This window comes from Lissotriton vulgaris, chromosome 2_2 (genome assembly GCF_964263255.1).
Source record: "Lissotriton vulgaris chromosome 2_2, aLisVul1.2, whole genome shotgun sequence".
In the NCBI taxonomy this organism is placed as follows: domain Eukaryota; kingdom Metazoa; phylum Chordata; class Amphibia; order Caudata; family Salamandridae; genus Lissotriton; species Lissotriton vulgaris.
This window is the reverse complement of record NC_141688.1, coordinates 23,698,460-23,722,860: the sequence shown is the minus strand read 5'-3', so window position 1 is coordinate 23,722,860 and position 24,401 is coordinate 23,698,460. Positions and strand designations below refer to the sequence as shown.

The 24,401-nt window shown below is 47.6% G+C and overlaps 1 protein-coding gene across 9 annotated transcripts in view; it reads left to right on the top strand.

The window, feature by feature from the left end:
- CSNK1G1 (casein kinase 1 gamma 1) overlaps positions 1-24,401 on the top strand; it is a 766,422-nt gene that overhangs the window by 480,236 nt on the left and 261,785 nt on the right. The window lies entirely within an intron of this gene.

Genomic DNA, 24,401 nt, shown 5'->3' with positions numbered 1-24,401 from the left:
GAAACGGGACAAATCTGAGGAATCCTCCTAGGGGCGCAAGAAATCTTCTGAAAATGACTCATCATGATTCTGAGCATACAACTCTAAAAAAGGGAAGCTTCCATCTCCTTCTGAGGAGAAATCTGTGTTAAAACTGTCTCAAAAACAGCCTCCAAGACTGCCTGCCAACAGCCCAAGAGTCAGTATGTCAAGACCCCTTTGTCGTCGAAAAAGAGACGAAACCACAGTTGGATTTGGTACCTCTGCATTCCTAGTCAGTGCTTGCACCGTCAACGGAAGTTACGACGAAGACTGCCATCTTCAACGATTACCACTTTGTAGTTGGCGCCTACACCGTCGACGAGGCCTATATAGATGGCATTCTTGCCCCTGTTGAAGACTACACTTGACAGCATAGACTATGACTGCACCGTCGTTGACAAGTTATTTCAGCATTAACGGTGCCCGTTTAACCGTCGACGCCACAATAAAGAAGGCCCTCTGCATTGCAGTTCACTCCAATTGTATCATCCAGGTTCTTGTCAACAAGTTTTTTTTACCAGGACCCTTTATTCAGCACTCCTTTGCCTCCTAGTCCGTTTTTGGAGGAATCAAGATGATGGGTGGTACAGTCCAGCCTGCAGCCCCTCTCAAATTTGTGATGTTTCAGGAAGAGGAGGATGAAGATGAATTTTATGAGACACATTATCATCAACCCATGGAGGGGTCACAGGTTTTGATGCCTCCAGAAGCCTATGATTCAAATGCCTATGACTTTAGTACAGGATTTAACAGCTAGGTAGGATTTAATAGCTATGCTGCAGGACTATCACACTCACTTCCCTGCAGCAGCAGTGTCTGTTGAAAAACAAAGGGTCCTCCGCCTGCTTTGGACTCCGCAGCAATGTACCCACGACGGAGGCTCAAGTTTCTGTTCCTGTACCACAAGACCAGATGCTACAGCATGCTATAGTGTAGAGCGCAACTTGTTTCCATCTACCTGTGCCTGTTAAGCAGTCTGACTGCTTCTTATATGATTCTAAGGATCAGAACAGAAAATCTGTCAGCGCAATTTCCATCATAGATCATATTTGGGAAGAAGTCATTAAAATTATGAAAAATCCTTATTCGGTGCCAGCAATCCTTCCCAGAATTGATAAAGTACAAGACCCCTGACAATGCACCTGCATGTCTTGTGGGACAGCCTAGGCCAGATTCTGTAATTTCCCAGGCTGCGCAGCGAAGATCGCAGAATTCGTCTGTACCCATTTCTGCTCCACCCGATAAGGATGGAAGGCGCTTGGAGAATATTTGGAAGAGATTCACCACTATGGCTGGGGTGTCTGTGCCTGCCGCAAATATCCTAGCAATTCTAGGGAGATATAACCACCAAATGTGGTCTGATGTTGCGAGACACCTTTTTTTTTTTTTGCCAGACTACAAAAAAGCAGGAAGCAAGAAAGATTTAGCTTGAAGGGGAAAGGTCTGCATCGAAAATTATAGATGTATCCATGGACTTGGCTTCTCTAGCTTTTAGACTACTAGCTGGAGCAGACGTTCTCCATCGCCAAGGATGGCTCATGTCTACTATCTTTCGTCCAAAGGTGCAAAGTAAAATCTTAAACATGCCATTTGATGGGAACTGACTGTTTGGAAAAAACATCGATGATGCCTTAAAGGAATTAAAGAAATATACGGATATAACGAAGGCATTAGGGACACTCCAGTATAGGAAGACACGTTTTCGAGGGGCCAGTGGCAAAGGGTCATATTCCCTTCGAGAGAGCTATCAGAAATACCAGCCACAAACATACCAGTATAGATATGCCTATCAACATTAGTTGTATCGAGCCCCTCCGGCTGCCGCTTTCTCCAGACAACAAAACAGAAGAATACAACCTACTCAGACCAGAGACAATGCTAGAAAGCAGTGATGGCTCCCCAGTACTTGCTACGATTCGGCTACACTCCAACCCCAATGCTGCAAAGATTTTTCTACATTTCAGCTAATGGAGCAAAATCACTTCGGAGAAATGGGTCCTGGTCATCGTAAAGTATGGTCAGACTCTAGAATTCTTAAAGGTCCCACCACTTCATCCACCTCTGAAGAGGCTCCCACCTATCTCCAGAAAGGGGCTATAAAAAGAGTGCCTCATTCTCAAGTGGGGAAAGGTTTTTATTCCCGTCTTTTTGATAAAAAAAAGTTGGGAGAACGGAGGCCAATTCTGGATCTCAGAAAGTTAAATATCTGCAGAAAAATTCTTTCCGCATGGTCACCTTCCAGGAAGTACTTCAACTTCTCAATCATGCGGATTTTATGGCAACTCTAGATCTGCAGGATACATACTTCCATTTCCCTATTCATCCCAAACATTGAAAAGTTCTATATTTCATGTGGCAGGTGCTCACTTTCAGTTCGGAGTCCTCTCTTTTGGTTTGTGGTCAGCCCCGAGAGGATTCACCCAGTGTCTGGCTCCAATTGCTGCTCATCTCAGGCTTCAGGGCCTACAACTGTTTCCTTACCTAGACGATTGATTAGTGAACAAACTGTCTTTTCAACAGGCCTCAAAAGCAACTTCAATCTGCCTACAAATGTTTCATTCCCTGTGGCTATCTCTCAATTTTCGGAAGTCAGTTTTGCAACCGTCTCAAAAGATGCTTTTTCTGGGAGTATTCCTCGACACCATCCAAGACCAGGCACACTTGTCTAGAGAAAGGCAAACACACCTTACTTCTCTAGCGACAAAGCAAAGGGGGGAAAAGGTCCCTTCTGTGAGGCTTATAAAATCTCTGCTGGGCATGATGTCCTCTGCCATTTTGATGATACCTTGCGCTCGTCTCAGAATGAGACCACTACAGGAGGAACTAGACAGTGAATGGCTTCAGGTGACCGGATTGTTCGACCTAGTGCGAATAACTCCAGTCATGAAGACAGCTCTGCTTTGGTGACCGAACTCCAGGAATCTCTCGATAGGGCTAACTTTCCTTTCTCCTATGCCGGATTTCGTCCTCACTACAGATGCTCACTTAGTTAGAAGACTTAGGCCTGCTGCAAGACTGTAGAGACAACCTTTCTTAAGCAAGGGCACCTTCCACTATTTAAATGTACAGTCTCAAATGAAAACGTTTCTGTTCATGGTGACTTCGTAACAGCGTGCACCCACTTGAGTCTTCTCCAGATAAACGTTTGCCTTATCTGCTCTCCCTTGCTAAATCCAACCTTATATTCACCTCTATTGAGGTACATCTTGCCGCTATCTCTACTTAGACGTTCCTCTGGAGGTTTGTCGACTGGTAAAACAGTTTATGAAAGGACTTCATACATTTGATATAAAAAGATGCCTCATGCTTTATCTGTGTCATACTAAGGGCATCCGGAGATCTGATCAACAGTTTGTGTCTTAGAGTGCGCAAAAGCCAGGTACTGCAGTGACTAAAGCAACAATTGCACGGTGGATTGCAGCTGCTATTCACTTTTCCCATTCTAAAGTAGGCAGACCATCTTTCAAACCTAAGGCTCTTTACGCCAGAACAGTATCATCCCTGTGGCGCTTTTTGCTGAAGTGCCATTGGATAAAATTTGCCGCGCTGCTACATGGAAAAATGTGCATACATTTACGCGGCATTACTGCTTGGATTTGGCTATGGAGAAGTGGCTGTAGGACAAGCAGTCTTAACGTAATGTTCAAGGCATGTAGGCTGCTGAATTCATATTTTAGCATAGATCGCCGCCTAGTGTTGGGTCCGGATGATTGCACCTTGTTGTCCTAGAAGAGTCTTTGAAGTATCACGAAATAGGTGACTCCTCCCCTGGACTACAGTGCGCATGGGCATCTTATCCATCCTCAGATTGTTTTTTTCCGCCATTGGGTTCGGATGTTATTCCTCTACTCCAACTTCGGAACCAAAACAAATCTACTTTCTAAGGCCAAAATGCCTTCTACTTCGACGGTATTGTTCTCATTCGTTACTTCTTGACTCAACAAAACTTTCCATCTAGATCCAGTCGCGACGCGGGCCGTTGGGCCTTTTTGACGCCACGTGGGCCTGCTGTCGATGGAAAGGAGCCCGTTCAAAAGGTGCCCACAATGCCATTCCAAATTCACGCATACTGACAAACATACAGTATGCAACAAGTGCTTATCACCGGAGCACGATGAAGAAAATTGCCCAGCATGTGCCCAATTCAGTTCGAAGTAGACCATCCGGAATCGACGGGCCGCTAGGTAAGAGATGCAGCGGCCGGCACCGGAACCGTAGAACATCTTCGACACGACCTCCCAGAAGCGGCGGACTCTGATCTTGAAATGGTCACCGTTGAGGACCTGTCTGACTCTGATGACCAAATCACGCCGGGCAAACAGTGAGTACCCAGCCCTGAACACTGCTTATCCCAAAGGATAAGGCTCCGGTCAAAACATCGCCTAAATGCCTTAGCCGAGATCGACAAGCTCCTTCAGAAGCCCCGCCTTCCGGCTCAGCTCCGAAGCCCAAAACCAGGCCTTCTGATAGCCCAGGACCGTTTACCATTCTCCCTAAGAATGTTGTCGAACCGAAAGTAGTCGATCCAAAGGTAGTCAATCCGAAGGTCGTTAAACCAAAGGTCGTCGAACGAAGAAGGTGGCCGAACCAAAGAAGGTCGCCTAACCCAAAAAGGTTATTGAGTCGAAAGCTATCGAGCCAAACAAGAGCCTCAAACCAAAACGGGTCGTCGTTCCAAAAGAACACCCGACCCAAAGAAGGCCGTCGATCCTAAAGAGTGTCGATCAACAAAAACAGGATCACACCACAAAGCCCGTTGAGCCGAAAAAAGCCATTGACTCGACCTAAAACCGTCGCACATAAAAAACGTATCGAACCGAAAGCTCCAGTCAATCCGAAACAGGTTGTCGACCCAAACAAGGTCGCCGAACCGAAAAAGACTGTTAAACCAACAAAGGATGTCGAACCGAAAAAGGTTACCGACCCCAAAGCAACAGTCAAGCCGAATAAAACTCCAAGACCAAAGGCCCTCGAGCCAAAAGGTCACAAACAAGTCACTAAGCCAAAAACATCGTCGCCAAAGTCTCGGACAGTTCAGAAGGAACACTTCCATCCTGATCCAGTCACTGAGGAACAACCTAAACTGTATATCGACCCTGAAACAGGACACGTTACAGTTTATCACCGGAAAAAGAGACCATTGGACACGGACACTCCTTCCCCTGTTCCTCCAAAGAAAAAAGACTTCTGGGCATCTCCCTCAATGCCTTTTACTCCTCCTCCTTTCTTTCCTAATATGCCTTTTGTGCCCTACTCTCCTACAAATTCAGATTATAATGATGGTGATAACATGGGGGAAGACCCTCAGGATGATTTTAATGAACCAGAGGATCCTCATGCACAGGATGACACATGGGATGACCAGAAATACCATCTTCGACAAAATGAAGAAAAAAACGAAGCTGCTAAATCTATGGACGCACTTCAGTTTCAACAACATAGAGGTTCCTTTCGTCGCTCCTCCTACATAGGCTCCGCAAGAGGCAACCCATCACAAACTTCCTCTACATACAAAAGCAACACCCAAAGTTCCTTTAATAAGGGCTCCAACAGAGGAGGTTATAGGGGCAACAATAACAAAGGCAGAGAACGTGGCGGCAATAACACCAGAGCCTCGACTGCCGCCAAACAGCGACTTCATCACACTCCCTCCAGACCATTCAACACCAATCGGAGGCAGAGTCAAACAATTCCTACCAGTCTGGAACTCCATTACCACAGACAGGTGGGTGAGACAAATTATCCAGTATGTTTTTTGCATGGAACTCACTTCTACTCCTCCCAACATACCACCCAAACACCGTCCTATGTCCAAAGAACACATCACATTGTTACGAGAGGTCGCCTCCATTCTACAATAAAGAGCAATAGAAAGGGAGAGGTGTGGCGCCGCGGCCAGGGTGACTGACTCCGGAATCTGGGGATCATGGTTCGATCCCCGGGACCGGCGGCAGATTAGCCCAGCAACATGTGACTCTGGGCAATAGCTTGCTTAATCTTCCTGACGGCCCCAGCGCCTAGAGACCCTAACGGGTGATGGTTGACGCTATACAAATGTGGATTATTATATTATTATTAATAGAACCAATCCCTTTTCAACAACAAGGAACAGGGGTATACTCTCTATACTTCCTAATTCCCAAGAAGGATGGATCCCTCAGACCCATACTAGACCTCAGACCACTAATTCAGTACATACTCTCAGAGCATTTCCATATGATTACGCTACAACAAGTACTCCTGTTATTCCAGCAAGGCGACTTCCTTGCTACATTAGACCTCCAAGATGCATATTTTCATATACCTATACATCTAGCTCACAGGAAATACCTCTGGTTCACAATAGGTCAACACTATCAATTCAAAGTTCTCCCCTTAGGGGTAACTACAGCCCCAAGAGAGTTCACAAAATGTTTAGCGGTAGTAGCAGCACACCTCAGCAGGCAACACATCCACGTGTTTCCATACCTCGACGATTGGCTCATAGAAGCCAATTTGTACGCGCTGTGTGCAAGCCATACTTCTCAGACGCTCCAGCTGCTGCACAGTCTGGGTTTTTCCATGAATTACCCAAAATCACATCAACAGCCCTCCCACATACAGCAATATCTGGGGGCTACAATAGATACCTCAATAGCAAAGGCATATCCAAATACAGCCAGGATAGCCAACATGCAGACTCTCATTCAAAAGTTTCAGCCACAACACTCTTTGCCAGCTCGAGTGTTCATGCAGCTCATATCGCATTGCTGCCAGGTTCTCACATCCGTTGTCACAGGGCAATGCGATATGGATGAACTGGTCAGGCAGATTTGCGTATGCTTTTCCACCAGCCCCACTGATTCCGCTGGTGGCACGCAAACTACGCCAGCAGTCACTCTCAATGAACCTGGTTGCTCCCACATGGGCAAGACAGCCATGGTACACAACGTTCCTAGAACTTTCAGTAGTTCCCCACCAAAGAATGCGCCTCACCCCATTTTTTAACTCAGAACCATGGAGAAATAAGGCACCCAGATCCCAATCAGATGAACCTAGAGATCTGGCTCCTGAAGTCTTAGAGTTCGGATACCTTAACTTGCCTCCTGATTGCATGAACATTATCCAGGAGGCAAGACAGCCAACTAACTACTAGAGCATGCTATGCAGCTAAATGGAAAAGATTTGTAATTTATTGCAATAATAACCAAATCAATCCATTAGATGCATCCATCCAAAACATTATCTGTTACATCTTCAAAGATGCAATCTAGCATACTCTTCCACAAGGCTACATCCTGCTGCTATAGCAGCATATCTCCAGAACAGAAAACACCTTTCCCTGCTTAAAGTACCCCCAATCAAAGCTTTTATGGAAGGTCTTAAAAGGATAATCCCTCCATAGCACCCACCTTCACCAGTCTGGAACTTAAATGTAGTACTTACCAGACTTATGGGACCTCGTTTCGAACCACTCCATTCATGGGAATTATAATTTCTAGCATGGAAGGTGGCATTCTTGATTGCCATGACCTCCCTCAGGCGAGTGAGTGAGCTACCGGTACTAACCATTCAAGAACCTTTGATGCACATACATGCAAATAAGGTAGTACTTCGGACTAACCCTAAGTTTATGCCAAAAGTCATATCCACTTTCCATATCAATCAATCAATAAATAGAATTGCCAGTTTTCTTCCAAAACCCACAGTCAGTAGCTGAAAGAGCCCTACAGACAGCAGAAATAAGGAGAGCTCTGCTATATTACGTTGACAGGACTAAATCATTTAGGAAAACAAAGCAACTGTTTGTTGCTTTTTCACCACAACATAAAGGTAATCCCATTTAAAATCAGGAATAGCCAGGTGAATAGTTAAATGCATTCAAATATGCTATCAAAAAGCTAAACGCACTCTTAACAGTTCCCCCCCAAAAGCGTACACTACGCGTAAAATGGGGGCATCCATGGCTTTCCTAGGGAATATTCCTGACATATGTAGGGCAGCTACATGGTCTTCAATACATACTTTCACTAAACACTATTGTGTAGACGTGCAAACAAAGCAGCAAGCTGCTGTAGGCCAGGCTGTCCTTAAAACTCTTTTTCAGACTGCTGCAGCTGGTACAGGTGACCACCGCTAGAGGAGAAACTGCTATACAGTCTATGCTGAGATATGAATTCAGCAGCCCACATGCCTCGAACGGAAAATGCTACTTACCAGCATACATCTGTTCTTGGCATGTAGGGCTGCTGACATTCATATCGCCCACCCTCCTCCCCGGTACCTGTTGCAGCTGCAGTATTCTCTTTTGCATGGCCATCTCTTAAATTACTATACTTCATCTTTGCCACAATGGCGAAAAACAATCTAAAGATGGAGAAGATGCCCATGCGCACTGTAGTCCAGGGGAGGAGTCACCTATCTCATGATACTTCGAAGACTATTCCAGGACAACAAGGTGCAATCATCCGGACCCAACACTAGGCAACGATCTATGCTAAGATATGAATGTCAGCCCTACATGCCAAGAACAGATGCATCTAATAAGGTAAGCCTCTGTTTTGAAGGTGATTTGATTAATAATGTTCAATGTATTCGCTTTGCATGTTATTGCTATGTTTGCATTCTCTTTATGCATATATGCTTGTATTTTATATTGTCATACATATGAAGTAGATATGTACAGATTTATCGATTTATGAAGATATCTATTAGCCATTTATATGGCACCCGCCATCCTCGAAGATAAAATTTGTATTACTGCTTACGATTCTGATTCGAACATGTGAATCTATGAAAGATCCAATACTGGATAAGAAAACTAGTTACTTACGTGTAACTTCAGTTGTCCAGTATTGGTATCTTTCATAGATTCACATGTGACCCACCGTCCTCCCCAGAGAGTCTTCCCTTATTAATACATCACTATTGTCACTTGTGCTAAAAAATCTGAGAGACTTTTCGCTCTGTGAAGTGTTCTAGAGGGAGCTATTGGCTGTGTTTCAACTTTGGGTCTTTTTTTCACAAAAGGACATTGTAAGAACTGGGGTCCCCATTCCACTGCGGTAGCTTGGCGTGAGCAGGAAGGCACCTGAAGGCTAGTTGTAAAGCAGAAATGCAGCACACACTCACACTGAGACAGGGAGGCACACGCAATAAAATGACACCACACCAACCAGTTGTTTTAAAACTAGATTCTTTATCTAGACTTTCTTCATTGCGGGTAAGTAACTCACTGGTATGTACTAGGCATCAATTCAGGTACTGGGCATTTCTTTAAACATCAGGCTACATTTCTGTAAATACCTTGCTACTAGTTAGGGCAGGCTAGGTCATAACATTCTTCATAAACATTTCATAAGACCACTTTCCATGTAAAACATTCCTTGTGCACGGGGTTCTTCAAAGCAGCTCAACAGGGGCCTCATAACCATGCACATTCAACACTGATATTATTCAGGAGTTTGGCAAGAGCAACAGGCACTTTCCCCTGTAACCATGGGCATCAAAAACATTACTGACGTGCCATCAACAGTTCCCAGGCAGGGGCACTCTGGAGAGAACCATTCCCCTGGCAACGGTTGATTCTGAACCAGATATTCCACTCGGGCAGTCTTGGGCCCAGTGCAGGAGGGGCCTTCACTCAATGTCCCTCCCAGCTCAGGCCTCTAAAGGGTTAATCCGGGCCCACAGCCCCATCTGCAGTATCAGCCGGTGGAGACCCGCCTCTGTTAACTGGAGGCTCCACGGCAGGCCCAGCTGTCACTACAGCCTTCTGCCTTCCCCCAGGGATGTTAACTAGATCTTCGGCCTCTGAGGAGGCCCTTGCAGTGCAATTTTCAGTCGGGGCGGGTTAGGGGGGGTCTTGCGCTCCTGGAGCCCCCTCGCCGATGTCTCGGGTCGGCCCGGGCCTCCTAGACTGGCTTCGGCTGTCCTGGCCAATCAGGGAGCGTCTGGGCGAGGGCGTGCCCGCAGCCGCCAATGACAGCGCAGCTTACGGGGCGTGGCACCAACAGCCAATGGGGGTGCGTCTGGCAGGGGGCGCGGCCGATGACGTGGCCGGCGCCCCAACCACGTGATGATGCCCTCCCTCCGGGCCTCACAGGCCTAGCGCAGGCCTCTGATTCCCCGGCAGTCCTCTCCTTGCTCCGTAGGCCGCAGCAGGGACGCGGCAGCAGCGGCACTTCGCTGATGAGGCGCCGGGCCGCCGAGGTGAGTTCAGCCCCAAAAGACACAGCGCTTCGAGGGGCAACAGCGTTTTCACAGGTTCAGCGCAAACCGACACAAAGGCAGTCTCTTGTAGCCCAGCGCTGGGAGATTGTTATTGCCAACAGTGCTTTCCACAGCACAGCGTCTTCCAGGGCAGGATAGCGCTTGGAAAGAATAGCGCTTAAGGGGACAAACAGTTCTGGGCAGTCCAGGGCAAGGCTGCGCTGGGGATCAGTCACAGCTTAGGCAGGGGAGCGCAGGGGCATAGTTCAGGTGGGAAGTGCTGGTTACCTGGTTGATCCCCCAGCAGTCCTTACAGCAGGTAGTTGTTTCCATACAGCGCTTGATGGTTCCAGCGCCCTTCTGGTGTAGTTTCTTGGGGGGAAATGAAGGGGGGTTGAGTTGGTGGCTTCAGGGGCAGGATGGTTCTCCCTGGCACACTGAATGTGGTTCCCTGCGTTCCCCAACGCTGGGCCAGATCAGCAGGCTGGCAGAGTCCCTCACTCAACTTAGAAAAGTAGTGCCTAGGCCCAGTCAGTCCTAGTGGTGTAGGTTCCTCCCCTAGGCCCAACCGCCTAAACTCCTGCAGAGGTTCCATCAGGTCCAGTGGTGCCCCAACTGACTAGCAGGTTTGCCTCCTTCCCCCTTACACCCCTAGGTCAGGTGACCACTCTCTAAAGGCGGCAAAGTGTAACCCCTCCCCTATTCTGGAAGGTTCCAGGAGCTTCCACATTCTAGGCAATGGACTGAAAAGGCGGGATGGCAGTGTTACTGTATCCTAATGTCCCAGCCTGCTCCTGACTACTAGTGCGTGTCTACAAAGGCCACTCTGCAGTAGCAGGGGCCTGTGGCAGCCATGTTGTTGGGAGAGATCACCTGCACCTCAGCAGTGTTTGGCAGTGGAAAGGTGCCCAGAGGCCAAGGTCCAACAAAAAATGGTGGAAAAAACAAGGCAAAGGGCAAAAAAAATGGGGTAAGACCACCCTAGGGCTGACAGGTCTAACATGCGTCCCCCGCAGCCGAAAGTGGGGAGACCTACCCAACCTCTATGGAGTACTCATCACTAAGGTGGAAAAACCAGGAGAGACCGTCAGTGTTGGTGTGGTCTAATCCGGGACAATGTTCCATCCGAAAGTCCATACCATGGAGGGAAATGGACCACCTTAGCAATTTGGGGGTTTTGCCTCATTTGCATGAGCCAGCGAAGGGGTTGGTGGTCGGTCTGAAAGAGGAAGTGAGAGCCAAAGAGGTATGGCCACAACTTCTTCAGGGCTCAAACCATGGCGAAGGTTTCATGCTCTATCGTACTCCACCGTTGTTCCCTGGGGAGTAGCCTTCGGGAGATGAACGCATTAGGTCATAGGCTGGTCTTGGCCTTCTTCGTTTAGCTGGGAGAGCACAGCTCCTATGCCATGCACAGAGGCGTCTGTCTGCACGATAAATTCCTTTGGGAAATCTGGAGTTGCAAGCACCGGAGCGGTGCACATCGCGTGCTTCAGTGCGTCAAATGCCTCTTGACAGACAGCCGCCCAGACGACTTTCTGTGGCTACTTTTTGGACGTCAATTCAGTCAGGGGGGGCTACGATGGTTCCATACCCCTAGGCAAACCGGGGGTAGTAACCAGTGAGGCAGAGGAAAGCTCGGTCCTCTGTTTGGGTTTTGGGGGGCTCCCAGGCCAGGATGGTCTCCATTTTAGCCTAGAGGGGTTGCACCTTTCCCCCACCCACTAGGTGTCCCAGGTAGACGACAGATCCCTGTCCAATCTGGCACTTACTAGCCTTGATGGTTAGGCCAGCCCGCTGTATAGCCTGTAGCACCTCCTGGAGATGCTGCAGATGGTCCACCCAGCTGCTGCTTAAGACAGCTCTGTTGTCCAGGTACGCAGAGGAGAAGGCCTCTAGACCAGAAAGCACCTGGTTAACCAACCACTGGAAAGTTGCCGGAGCATTCTTGAGCCTGTAAATTGAAAGTGGCCCTCGGGGGTGGAGAACGCAGTATTCTCCTTTGCTCCTCCGTCATGGCAATCTGCCAGTATCCTGACGTCAGGTCGATGGTACTCAGATGCCGAGCTGCTCTCAGTTGGTCAATCAGCTCATCCGCCCGGGGATCGGGTGAGCATCCGTCTTGGTCATGGAGTTCAGACCACAGTAGTCTCCACAGAACCAAAGTTCTGGTGTGGTGCCCGATGGGACCTCCTTTTGCACCAACACCACTGGACTAGCCCAAGGGCTGCTGGAAGGCTCAATCACCTCCAGCTCCAACATCCTGGCCACCTCACTCTGGATGCTGGTCTTAATCTTCTCGGACAGCCGGCAAGACTTGGTTTTCACGGTTGGGCTGTCCCCTGTGTCCACGTCATGGGTACACAGATGCGTGATTCCAGGAGTGAGGGAGAAGAGCGAGGAGTACTGCTCCAGTACCTGGCGGCAGTCCCTCTGTTGCTCAGGGGTCAAGGACTCCACCGATCTATCCTTTTCTTGGGCCGCCAGAAGGTCCGGAAGAGGCTCGCTCTGCCTCTTCTCTCCCATCCGTCACCATAAGGAGAGCAAGCTCAGATCACTCACAGTGCAGCTTCAGGCACTTAATGTAGAACTCCCTATGGGGTTGTCGGGGGGTCTTTAGGTTGACAACGTAAGTGGTCTTTCCTCGTTTCTCCACGATCTCGTATGGTCCAGTCCACTGGTCCTGGAGGGCGCTAAGCTCTCCGGGATCCATGACCCACACCTTCTCTCCAGCATCTAACTCCTCCGAGCGTTGCGGTCATACCACTCCTTCATGACTGCTTGACTAGCCTCCAGGCTGTCTGAGGCTTCCTTCCACAGCTTGACCTTCTGGCTGCGGAATGCCAGCATGTAGCTGACCACGTCACGGGGACGTTTCTTCGAAGTCTTCTCGCACCCCTCCTTCACAAGGCTGAGGGGGCCCCTAACGGGGTGGCCATAGAGCAGCTTTCTGCGGCACCTCGGTATGAAAATAGCAGACAGGGTAGGAGGACGTCCCACTTCCTTAAGTCCTCTGGCAGGCTCCGGATCATCCCCTTCAAGGTCTTATTGAAGCGCTCTACGAGCCTGTTAGTCTGGGGGTGATAAGGAGTATAGAACCGGTAGGTCACTTCGCACTCCTTCCACATGGCCTGCATGTAGGCCGACATGAAATTCGTGCCCTATCTGACACCACGACTTCGGGGAATTCCACACGGGTAAAAATCCCTATCAAGGCCTGCGTCAGTGATTGTATTGTATATGTATTTGAGCTTATATAGCGCACAGCTACCCACAAAGGGTTTCCCGGCGCTTGCTTAGGGAACCCGTCCTGGTATTCCCCTGTGAGATAACCCCGGCAGGGTATCCACAAGGTGAAAGCCAGGCATCCCGCCGCAAGGGGCCGTTGTGGAGATTAAGCAAGCTATTGCCCAGAGTCGCAGAGTGTGAACCCGTGAGTTGAGAAGGCACCGGAGCGAGAATTATCGAGTCCGTGGAATTTTTTGAGCCCAAGATCCGCCGAGGCGGGGAATTGAACCCTGGTCCAGGGCCGATCTCCGCTTCCGGGTCTGCCGCCTCTAACCCCTGAGCCACACTTCTCCACTAAGTGATGGTCCCCAGGGGGATTGCCTCTGGATACCGGATGGCGAGGTCCACCAACACCAAGATCAACTAGTGTCCTAAAGAATTCGGCGGGTCCATTGCCAGACCAGATCAATGCCAACCCCCTCAAAAAGGGTGCCGACAACCGGGAGCAGTTCCAAGGGGACCTTCAACTTAGTCCCAGTCTTGCCACTCGCCTGGCAAGTCTTACAGGTCTTGCAAAAGGTGTCCGAGGCAACTCGCATTCTGGGCTAGTAGAAATGTGGGACCAACCGTGCAAAGGTTTTGTCCTGAACCAAGGTGTCCAGCTAGTGGTATCTCGTGTGCCAATTCTAGCAGGAAGGCTCGGTAGCATTGGGGGACCACTAAGGCCTTTGATGATCCATGCACCGGAGCCTTAGGCTCACTGTAGAGGAGGCCATCCTCCCAGTAAATGTTGTAATTGCCGGTCTCTTGGTTGGTCGCTTGGGCTTCAGCCTGCCGCCGCATGCCTTCAAGATTGGGGAACACTCTCTGCGCCCAACTGAATTCATCCCTGGTAGGCCCTCCTTCCACCTGCCACTCTGCAGGGGTCAGCAAGTTCCCCTTCGGGAACAACATCCACATCAAGGGACTCCAGGGTTACCTCCGCGGGCTCCCCATCCATCTCACGGGGCGTGTCCTCTACAACGTCCTCTTCTTGGCCAGCATTGGGCTGGGCCAGTGTTCCAGGCTCCAACCCGGGTTGAGTTCCTTGCCGGGCAGCCATGGACCTCGTGACCACGTAAGTCCATCCTGGTAACCCCAGCATTTCTGTGTGGGCTTGGAACTCCACCTCCTTCCAGGCGGTAAACTCCAGATCGTTTCCAAGCAGACACTCAACTGGCAAGGCAGGGCTTACAGCAACTCTCAACTGGCCCGATACTCCTCCCCACTCAAAGGGAACATGAGCCACAGGGTAGTGACTCGCACTGCTGTCAGTCAATTCAGCCGGATGGAATATGTTGGGGATCACTTGCTCGGGGACACCAGCCGTCTCAGCACCATCGTCATGCTGGCACCCGTGTCCCTCAGAGCCTCCACCTCCTCCTAGTTAACCCGCACCCTCTGCTGGTATTTGGTAGTGTTCAAGGGTAACGACGTCACAGGGACCATCTCTCTATCTCCGAGTGAGTCCAGGGTCAAGCCTGTCCACTCCCCTCCCTTATCTAGGAACAACTCCTACCCCAGCGCTAAACTAGCCACCCCGGGGCTCTTACCTCCTGTGGGTGCTGGGGACCTCTTGCGACACTGGGGATTCCCCTTGTAGTGTCCAACCTCCCCACACTCGTAGCACCGGACAGTTCTGGGCTGCTGACTCTTGTCAGGGTGAGTGGGTTTCTGGAATCCAGATTGGGGTGGGGAACCTCCCCTTTCCCAGGTGATTTATTTTGTGGGCCTCTCGCGAACTCCTTCTTTTTATCTCCCCCCCCCCCCCCCCCCCCCCCCCCCTCTATCTTCTGGAAAAATCCCTGTCCACCTTTCGGGCATCTCCCCTGGGTCCCTTGTGGGACACCCGAGTGCTAACCCAGGTATCCGCCTCCTCCGCAAGTTCCCGAGGGTCGGTCAGCTTGCGGTCCACCAGATGTTGGCGCAGCTCCGGAAAACATTTATCTAGAAGGTGCTCCCTTAAAAACAAATTGTACAGCCCTTCATAATCGCTCACTTTGCTGCCATGCACCCAACCATCTAAAGCCTTCCGTACATAATCAAAGAAATCCACCCAGTTTTGGGTATGCAGCTTATGGCTGTTGCGGAACCTCTGGCGATACTTCTCTGGAGTGGAGGCCAAACTGGAAAGAGGTGTAGCGCCACGGCCTGGGCGACTGGCGGTGGCCCCTGGGGATCAGGGTTCGATCCCTGGCTCTGGTGGCAGGAGTCTGCCTGGCACCGTGCGACTCTGGTTAATAGCTCGCTTAATCTTCCCAACGGCCCCCAGCGCCGAGATACCGTGAGAGTGATTTGTGCGCTATACAAGTACTGGATTTACATTTACATTTCTAAGCAGCACCTCCTTCATGACCGGGTAGTTGGTTCGGTCTGCTTTCTCTAAAGTCAGGAGTGTGTCCCTCACCACTGGAGGTATGTACCAATACAGGCCACCCCCCCCAGTAACTCTCTAGCACCCCATGGGCTACAAGGACACCTCATATGCCGCCAACCACTTGTCGATGTCATCCCCCACACTGAAACTGGCTATCACCTCCTTTGGCAGATAGAACTTAGGCTCTTGTGGAACTTCTGGTAGTCTACCACCATTCATATTGCCTTGCGTACCTATCTCCATTGCTCGCAGCTCTAATTCTTTTAGGCTAAGCTCATGCGCAAGCGTCCTCTCCTCCATGGCTAGCCTCTTTTCCTCTCTCTCCTTCTCCATCTTAGCAAGCTCCAATCTCAATTGCCTTTCCTCCCTCCTGTCCTCTGGCGATGCACTCCTCCTTGACATACTGCTTGCCCTGGAATGTCTTCCTTGCAACACATTCTCACTAATGTCAATGTGCAGTTAGGTCTATCTCTCCCTGAGCGCCCGCCGCCTCCTGTCCTTCACCAACATTGAGTTGGTGGCTTCAGAGGCAGGATGGTTTCTCTTTGGCACACTGGGGGTGGTTCCCTGGGTTCCCTAATGCTGGGCCAGATCAGCAGGCTGGCAGAGTCCCTCACTCAACTTAGAAAAGCAGTGCCTAGGCCCAGTCAGTCCCAGTTGTGTAGGTTACTCCCTTTGGCCCAACCGCCTAAACTCCTGCAGAGGTTCCCCCAGGTGCAGTGGTGCCCCAACTGACTAGCAGATTTCCCTCCTTCCTCCTTATACCCCTAGGTCAGGTGACCTCTCTCTAAAGGTGGCAAAGTGTAACCCCTCCCCTATTCTGGAAGGTTCCAGGAGCTTCCACATTCTAGGCTACGGACTGGAAAGGCGGATGGTAGTGTTACTGTATCCTAATGTCCCAGCCTGCTCCTGACTACTAGTGTGTATCTACAAAGGCCACTCCGCAGTAGCAGGGGCCTGTGCAGCCATGTTGTTGGGAGAGAGCACCTGCACCTCAGCACTGTTTGGCAGTGGTAAGGCACCCAGAGACCTAGGTCCAACAAAAGATGGTGGAAAAAACAAGGCAAAGGGCAAAAAAACGTAGTAAGACCACCTAGGGCTGACAGGTCTAACAAACATGGATGGGCTACTGCAGTGCATTATTGCATATTATGATATGTATTAGTGCTATGATATATATTCATACCATGAGACCGCCACAGCGGGGATGATTCAAGCATGTGAATCTATTAAAGATACCAATACTGGATAACTGAAGTTACAGGTAAGTAACTTGTTTTCTTGCTCATTGCTCTTTTGGAGAGTGTCAGAAACCCTCCTACACTGGATTTGTTTTTTACTGCTTATGACCTCAGTACTTCAGACCATTCACTTTATTGCTACTCATGTCAAATGTCTGAGCCGAGGGAGCCTTCTGCCCAGTATTATAGCTAATAACTTTAAACATATAATATAGAGCTACTGGTCCCAGAATGTTGAGGGATGTTGATTAAAAGCAATGGCTTGGTTGACGTTTACACACTTGACAGCTGTGCCTGCACATTATGGGTGCCAAATGTCAATTTTTTTTACAACTTTTTCCTACCATGGCCATATTCATCTCTACTGCGGATTGTTCCTCTAAACACCAAAGCTCCCCATCACCTGATTTTCTTAAGCTATCTATTAAAACATAATCTCTCTACCAGCTCTTCTCACAGGCCTTCCATCAGCCTCTAGGGGGCAAGTCCCATCTTTCTTTAAGACTGACCCTAATTCCAGTAGCCTGAACTCTCTCTACTCCTCATTGACTGATTATCTAGCTACTATGATGAAACACCACCATTGCTTACAAATACCTGTGAATGTCCCTGCCCATAACCAGGGCCACTGGAATTATGTAGGCAGGGGAGGGCCAAATTATGCAGCAGGTTTGAGTAGATTATCCGGCAAGAAAAGCCCATTTTGTGGTAGTATTGCTTCATTATTTAGTCCTTTATAAACTTCTTAAGACTGTCTGGTCATTAGTTGTACCTTATCAATACCAGTTCAACACCTAAATGTAGCAATAAGCTACAGAAAGAATACCAGTCAACCTTTGCGAAGCGCCTTAAACTGCGCGACAACACATGTTGCTGCATTTTTACTAATTTTTGAACTGTTTGAGATGAACATTTTTTTGGTTAAAATCTGCCGATTATGACCCTGCCCATAATAAATTCTCGCCACTGTAGACTGAATCTTGCAAAGTTAGTCACAGACCCTTATGATGCACTGAGAAAAAAAGGCACTTTTCTTTAAACTTTGCTGATTCTAAAGTAGAAAGACCAAATTTTATCTCGAATGGGGAATTTTTAGCTATCCTTTCCCATCACTTTGTGGATTTCTAACCACAATTGGTGGCTAATGTACAGCACAGTTTAATGTGATTCCTGTTCATTGAGTTTTGTAATGGTTGTGGGTTATTGGGTGATATTCTTAAGGGTTGGTCATATATCTCTGGTGTTCCAGGACAGCAAATACTGTAGCTGGTCTCATGCAAAGATTGTAGTTTTCCCTAAAAAGAACAAATCTGTAAGTGAGCTCAGGTCCTCCAGGCTGATCACGCTTATTAATGGGGACACTAAAATATATTCTAAAATCTTACCCTCCTGTTTGACCACCATCATTTGTATAGTAGTAAGTGAGCGGCAACATGGATATATACCAGGGAAAAGTACTACGGACCACATTAGGCGGGTAATGATTTTACCTCTGTTGCCTCAATGTTGCTGCTCACTTTATTGCCTCTTTTGCTCTTCTCCCCTGTCCACCGCGAGCTCTGCTAGATTGTGGAGGGAGTTCCTGTTCTTTTCTCCTCTTCCGGTTGCGAGGGAGGTTGGCGCTCTAGTGCCACAACCCCCTCTACATAACCGGATTCCCCTGTCGACGCGCAGCGGGCGTGGCTTAGGCAAGCTCCGCCTTTGACGTTGCCAGGAGCGCACTTCGGCTCTATACTAGTCAGATGCCAACTTTTACCTGATGTTGGGCAGTACTCCGAACTGCACTGGGGCCATGCTTCTGAACATTTAGATTAAATGGAATGTGTCAACTAATAGTAAAGAAAATATAGATTTTTTGTTGGAGAAAATGCTCAGAGCAGCTACACATTTTTAAACTTGGCATGTGTTTTAAATGTACAACCATTAGACATAATCAGTGCTGTGGTACAAGAGGTTCTCTCGAAGGAAATGAGCACAAGTACTGTGGATTTAAACATGCATACCCTCCAAAACATTTAGAGAGCCAGTTTAAATGCTTCCAGAGAGCATAAGCAAACAGAAAGGCATGCTGATTTTAGGAGTAAGGTAGATCTAGGCAGCCCTACCAGCATAACATTTTCTGCATCATATGGTACAGTGTTAGTGTACAAACAAGTCCTATAGTGTAGGCGCTAAAAAGGGTTAGCATGATAAAGCTGTCATGTGCTTATCTAGGTTCCTGATCGATACTGTGACCTTATGCCCCTATTCGGCTATAAAGCCCTTTATTCCCTATATTGGCATAAACCGTTCAAGTGCGATTTTCTGTAAAGTCATCTCTGGCCTCACACGAACAGAGCCACATTCCAGCATGACTCCCTGCTACTTCCTTTGCGACCAATTAGTGCAATGACAGAGCAGCAGTCACTATCTGATATTCCTAGATAACACTCCGAGTTCTTCAACAAGATAAAAACTTAGCAAACCTGGAAATCCCCGCTTGCTATGTTTTGATTAGTAATGGAACTCTAATGAGCAACTGATAACTGTCACTTCCTAGTGACATCTTTAATTGACGTCTTATGTCCAGCAAACTTGCGTCAAACCCGGCACCTGTCAGGTATAAATATTACCAACGTTGCCTTAAGCAATGAGCAAACCTGTTGCTGATGCCAGCTGCCTGCATGACCCCGTGTTGGTAACAACTAGCACTCTGTCACTGCAGCCTGCTATCCTGTGGTGGTGAAGCTACTGATTACCATTATCGCCGCTACAGCGCGAACTGTGGTTCAGTACGCTTGAGGAGCCGTGCAGCCGTCCTCTGCGAAGACATCCAGCCCAGCTGCCCGCGGACGCTGTCACCCCTCCTTCCTCGACGCGCTGAGAGAAGCCGCTGCATTTCTCGTGCAGAGAAATCCAGTCCCGGCGCTTCCGGTTTACCCTCGCAGGTGACTGGGATATCGAGAGAGACCCCTGAAGGAGATACCAATCCTCCATCATTCTATTCAGAGGTATGGTGTTGACTAAACCCTTAGACGAGAATTCTTGAAACAAACCTTGGCAAAACCAACTTAACTTAAGCTACTTACTTACTCCCCTTCTCACGTGTTAGGCTTAGGTCAGGCACACTGGGGTAGGCTTAGTTAGAAGCACCAGTTGAGTATGTTAGCCTAATGTATATATGACTGTATATATGTTTTATTACTTTTAAACCATTGTATGGCTAAGAAACCATATCAATGCTTTTACAGTTCTATTTCGCAATTCTTATCTTACTGTACGTACTTTTTATAATAACAGTTATTGCAATTGTGGCAATACATTTCTCTTGTACGAGAAGAAAGACTGTTCAATAAATGTTAACCTTTATTGATACACGCCCGTCTCTCTATTCTCTACATACCGTGAAAGTAAACTGCACTAGACTGACTGAGTGAAATCTATGTCTATTGTTTCACACGACCCTAGAGATCGACTCTTGATCTGAGGAGCAAAGTTGTCATGTTGCACGGTTGTTGGAAAACTGAATCCCTTCTTGTCTGTGCCAGGGAAGCTGATCACTTCCTATGCAGAGAAGAAAGTTTCCAGTGACCTTTGAGCTAGTTGGTAACACAACCCAATTAAGTTTAGCATAGTCAGTGGAGGCCTGGAATATCCGCAGTTCCACGTCGATACTACTGTTTGTTATTCCAATGCGCAGGGCCTAGTGGGAAACTAGGAACTACACTACATGGCGCCCAACGTTTGGTAAGGCGATAAACTAACGTAAGACTTGTAGAGTAACTCAGTCGTGCATATTTCACACCCCTTTCTCCCGTAAATACTCCAATAGACGTCTGGAGTGGGTGAAAGGTTAAAATCCGCCCGACCTTAGTAGGAAGAGATTCCTATGTAAAGCTCTGGTTTATTCAACGTTGAAGGATACAGTGTTCCAAAATATTGTGCACCTAATCTTTGTCTCCTTGGAGACCTACTCTGCAAACCTCGCATTTTTACAATGCCAGAAAACGGAACCTCTGGGGCCGCAGTAGATGCGACTCAGCAAGGTCCCGAACAAGCAGACCCGGATGCTATTATCATCCCGGTCCAGTTAAGAAGATCTATAACTTTAAAACTTATAGATAACGGACTGCCACCTCAAGGTGGTACAGTAATTTTCGTGATAGAGGCTCACGAATATCGGCAGACAGAGGTATTCTATTCATGGATAAACTTTCCAGCGGTAAACGCTATAACACAAGAGTTTCACTATTACAAAATAGAGGAACCTCCGGATGAGTACGCCCCTTTCGAGGAGGTTGAAATTCCACTTAAATTTCAAGAGCACCTGCTCTGGTTTAATGGCGCCCTAAAACATAATGATCACATAACCAGGCTCGGTCCACTAGGTAGACCAGGAGCCACGTGGCCGGTTCTAGCCAGCTACACACCACATCCTGACATTGCAAGAATGTCTAGAGAAGAGCTGCTAGCACAGCTAAACACATTAATAAAAATACATAGGCAATTAGTCCAATATGTAATACGGACTGCAACAGTCCAGCCAGCTGTTAATTCACACCAGCTGACCCCTCATCAGGGGAACACAAATAAAATTACACCACAGAACATACAGTCATGTCTTGGTAAAACACCCGTAAAACGGGAACAAATTCCTTTCTGGTTAGCCCAGAAAATCACTCAAATAGAGGCAGTATTTCCTGATACTACCCCTATTGAGAAACACAGAATCTTGACCATCTGCCTTCCTATGGGAATCGCACCACACGTGGAGGACTGCGACACTTGGGGTACAGTCTTTGCTTCCATTTACACAAAAACACACGGTGTTCCGTCTATGGCGGTAATACCAGAAGTGCTAAAACAGATTCAAAATGAATTCGGTCCAGAACCCGCTTTAAATCTAGGTATGAAACTACTGAAAGACTTCAAGCAGGTCACGGCTATATTATTAGCCAACGTAAAGGGAGAAGCAGCATCTGTGGCGATCCGCCAGAAGTTGAAGGAAACAGATATAAAAGATCCTGTTGAACTTGCAAAAATCATAGAAAAATGCTATGAAGAATTAGGTAGAGACAGCTTGGGTGGAAAACCAGTTAAGCCCCAACTGCTCAAATCCTGAAAAATTATTTATTAAAAATAATTTAAACACTCCTAAAAAGAGCTGGGATGGAAATAAACAATCCACTCCCAAGGAAAAAGTTTTCCAGTCCAGAGGAAGGTCTCCTCGACGGAGGGAGAGAACTCCGACTCGAGAACGCCAGTCTCCCCAACGGGAGCCCTCTGAGAAAAGATATAACCTTAGAAGTAGGGATAATATAAAAAAACCTGACAGATATCAAAGTATTGATACACGTCCCTCTCGATCTTCTCCACAGAATTCGGAAAGAAGAGGACGGTCAGACCCAGGAGAGCACACCAAGTCCAAAGACAAGGAACCTGCTCAAAATAAGAAATCTCAATTTCAGAAAAAGAAGGTAGCCAGTATTAGAGTAATCAACCATGCCGAGAATACTGAGGACACAGTTGAAAAACGGGGAGTGGGCATTGACAATGTTGGACAGTGCAGCAGAGATCAGTATAGCGCGCAAGAACTTGATGAGTCATCTGGAGACAGTGGACACGAATGAATACATTCAGGTTGAAACTGCCGACGCCAGGCTTAGCGAGCCCCATAAAATATACGAAATAACATTACGTATAGAGGGTGATAAGACTAGGAAAATTAAGGGTCTATTTTGGGATAAGCTCTCAAAAGGCTATGATATTCTGTTAGCTGAAAAAGATTGGCCCCCAGAGTTTGTCAGGGAGTGCCCTCGTGGCGAAGAAGTAATTATGCCTGCCTTCTCGAATCACATACCGATTCATAAAAAATATACATATGCAAGGAAATGGGCAGTAGCCCAGGCACCTGCATTGTATAAAAATCATGTAGGATGGGATGAGGATTCTCCGCCTCACAAAATCCAATTAAAAAAGGAACCAACTGCCCAACGGCAGTATCCCATAAAGCAAGAAGCTAAAAAACAGGTCAGGGAGATCTTAGATCAACTTGAATACCAGGGGGTGATTGAAACATGCACCTCTCAAATGAACAATCCTTTGTTTCCTGTCTCCAAGCCAGACAATTCATATCGTCTAGTTTTGGACTACAGACATCTTAATACATGTTGCAAAACCTTTGCAGTACAAAACTCGCATAGTGCAGCCCTAATGAATAACATAGTTAGGAAAAAATATAAAACGACATTAGACATTTCTAATGGTTTCTTTTGTCAAAACATTGCACCAGAAAGCAGATATTTGACCGCTTTCTCCGCATTTGGGTCGCAGAAAAAATTCTGTCGACTCCCACAGGGGTTCAAGAACAGCCCAGGACTATTCTCAGCTAGGGTAACAGAGTTACTACAAATCTATGATGATGAAGCATTATCTTACGTAGATGATATTTATCTCACAGACGACGACTTGGATACTCACTTGAAAAGAGTGAACACCATCATACTTGGGTTCGCAGCAGAGGGTTACAAATTCAACTTTAAAAAGTCCCGAATTGCCCATCTGACTACTGTTTTTAGGGTACGAATTATCAAGTGAAGGGAAAAGCCTAGCGGACAACTTCTTAGAGAAGTGCGCTGTACTCCAAGCTCCAAAAACGCTGAAGAATTTACAATCAATACTAGGTTTTCTGAATTTCGGAAGAACTTACATTATAAATTACGCAGAGAGGGTTAAACCTCTCTACGAACTAATTAAACCTGATTTAAAACAAATCAATTGGACTCAAAAACACACAGAAATTTTGAGATCACTGCAAACAGACATGTTAGCAAAAACGAAATTAGATACACGTGACAACACACGTGATCTTGTAATCCGAGTCATCCCAGGAAGATGCGGATTCACGTACCTAACCTCTAATGAGGGAGAAAAGGTACCAATTTCAATTAAATCTCACTTGTACACACAAGCAGAAAAAACATTCAGTCGCACAGAAAGAACTGTGAACGCAGTGCAAATCGCATTAGCAAATGAACGAGAACTAGCACACGGCAAACGGATTAATATCCTCACAGCGGAATCCGCCTTCGAGGCGCTATTCAGCCCAGTAAACCTGCCTACAGTGTCACTGGATCCAAAATGGATACAGTGTATAGATTCTCTAGGAGCGGAAGACGTGAAATACTATTTCGCCCCGCAATACGATGAACTGAATGATTTAGAATATGAAGAAGAATATCCTCTGCCAATCGAAATCCTGCCTCTCCCACAATACGCCTGTATAATCTATACAGATAGCTTTGTACAGCATTTCAACGTAGAGA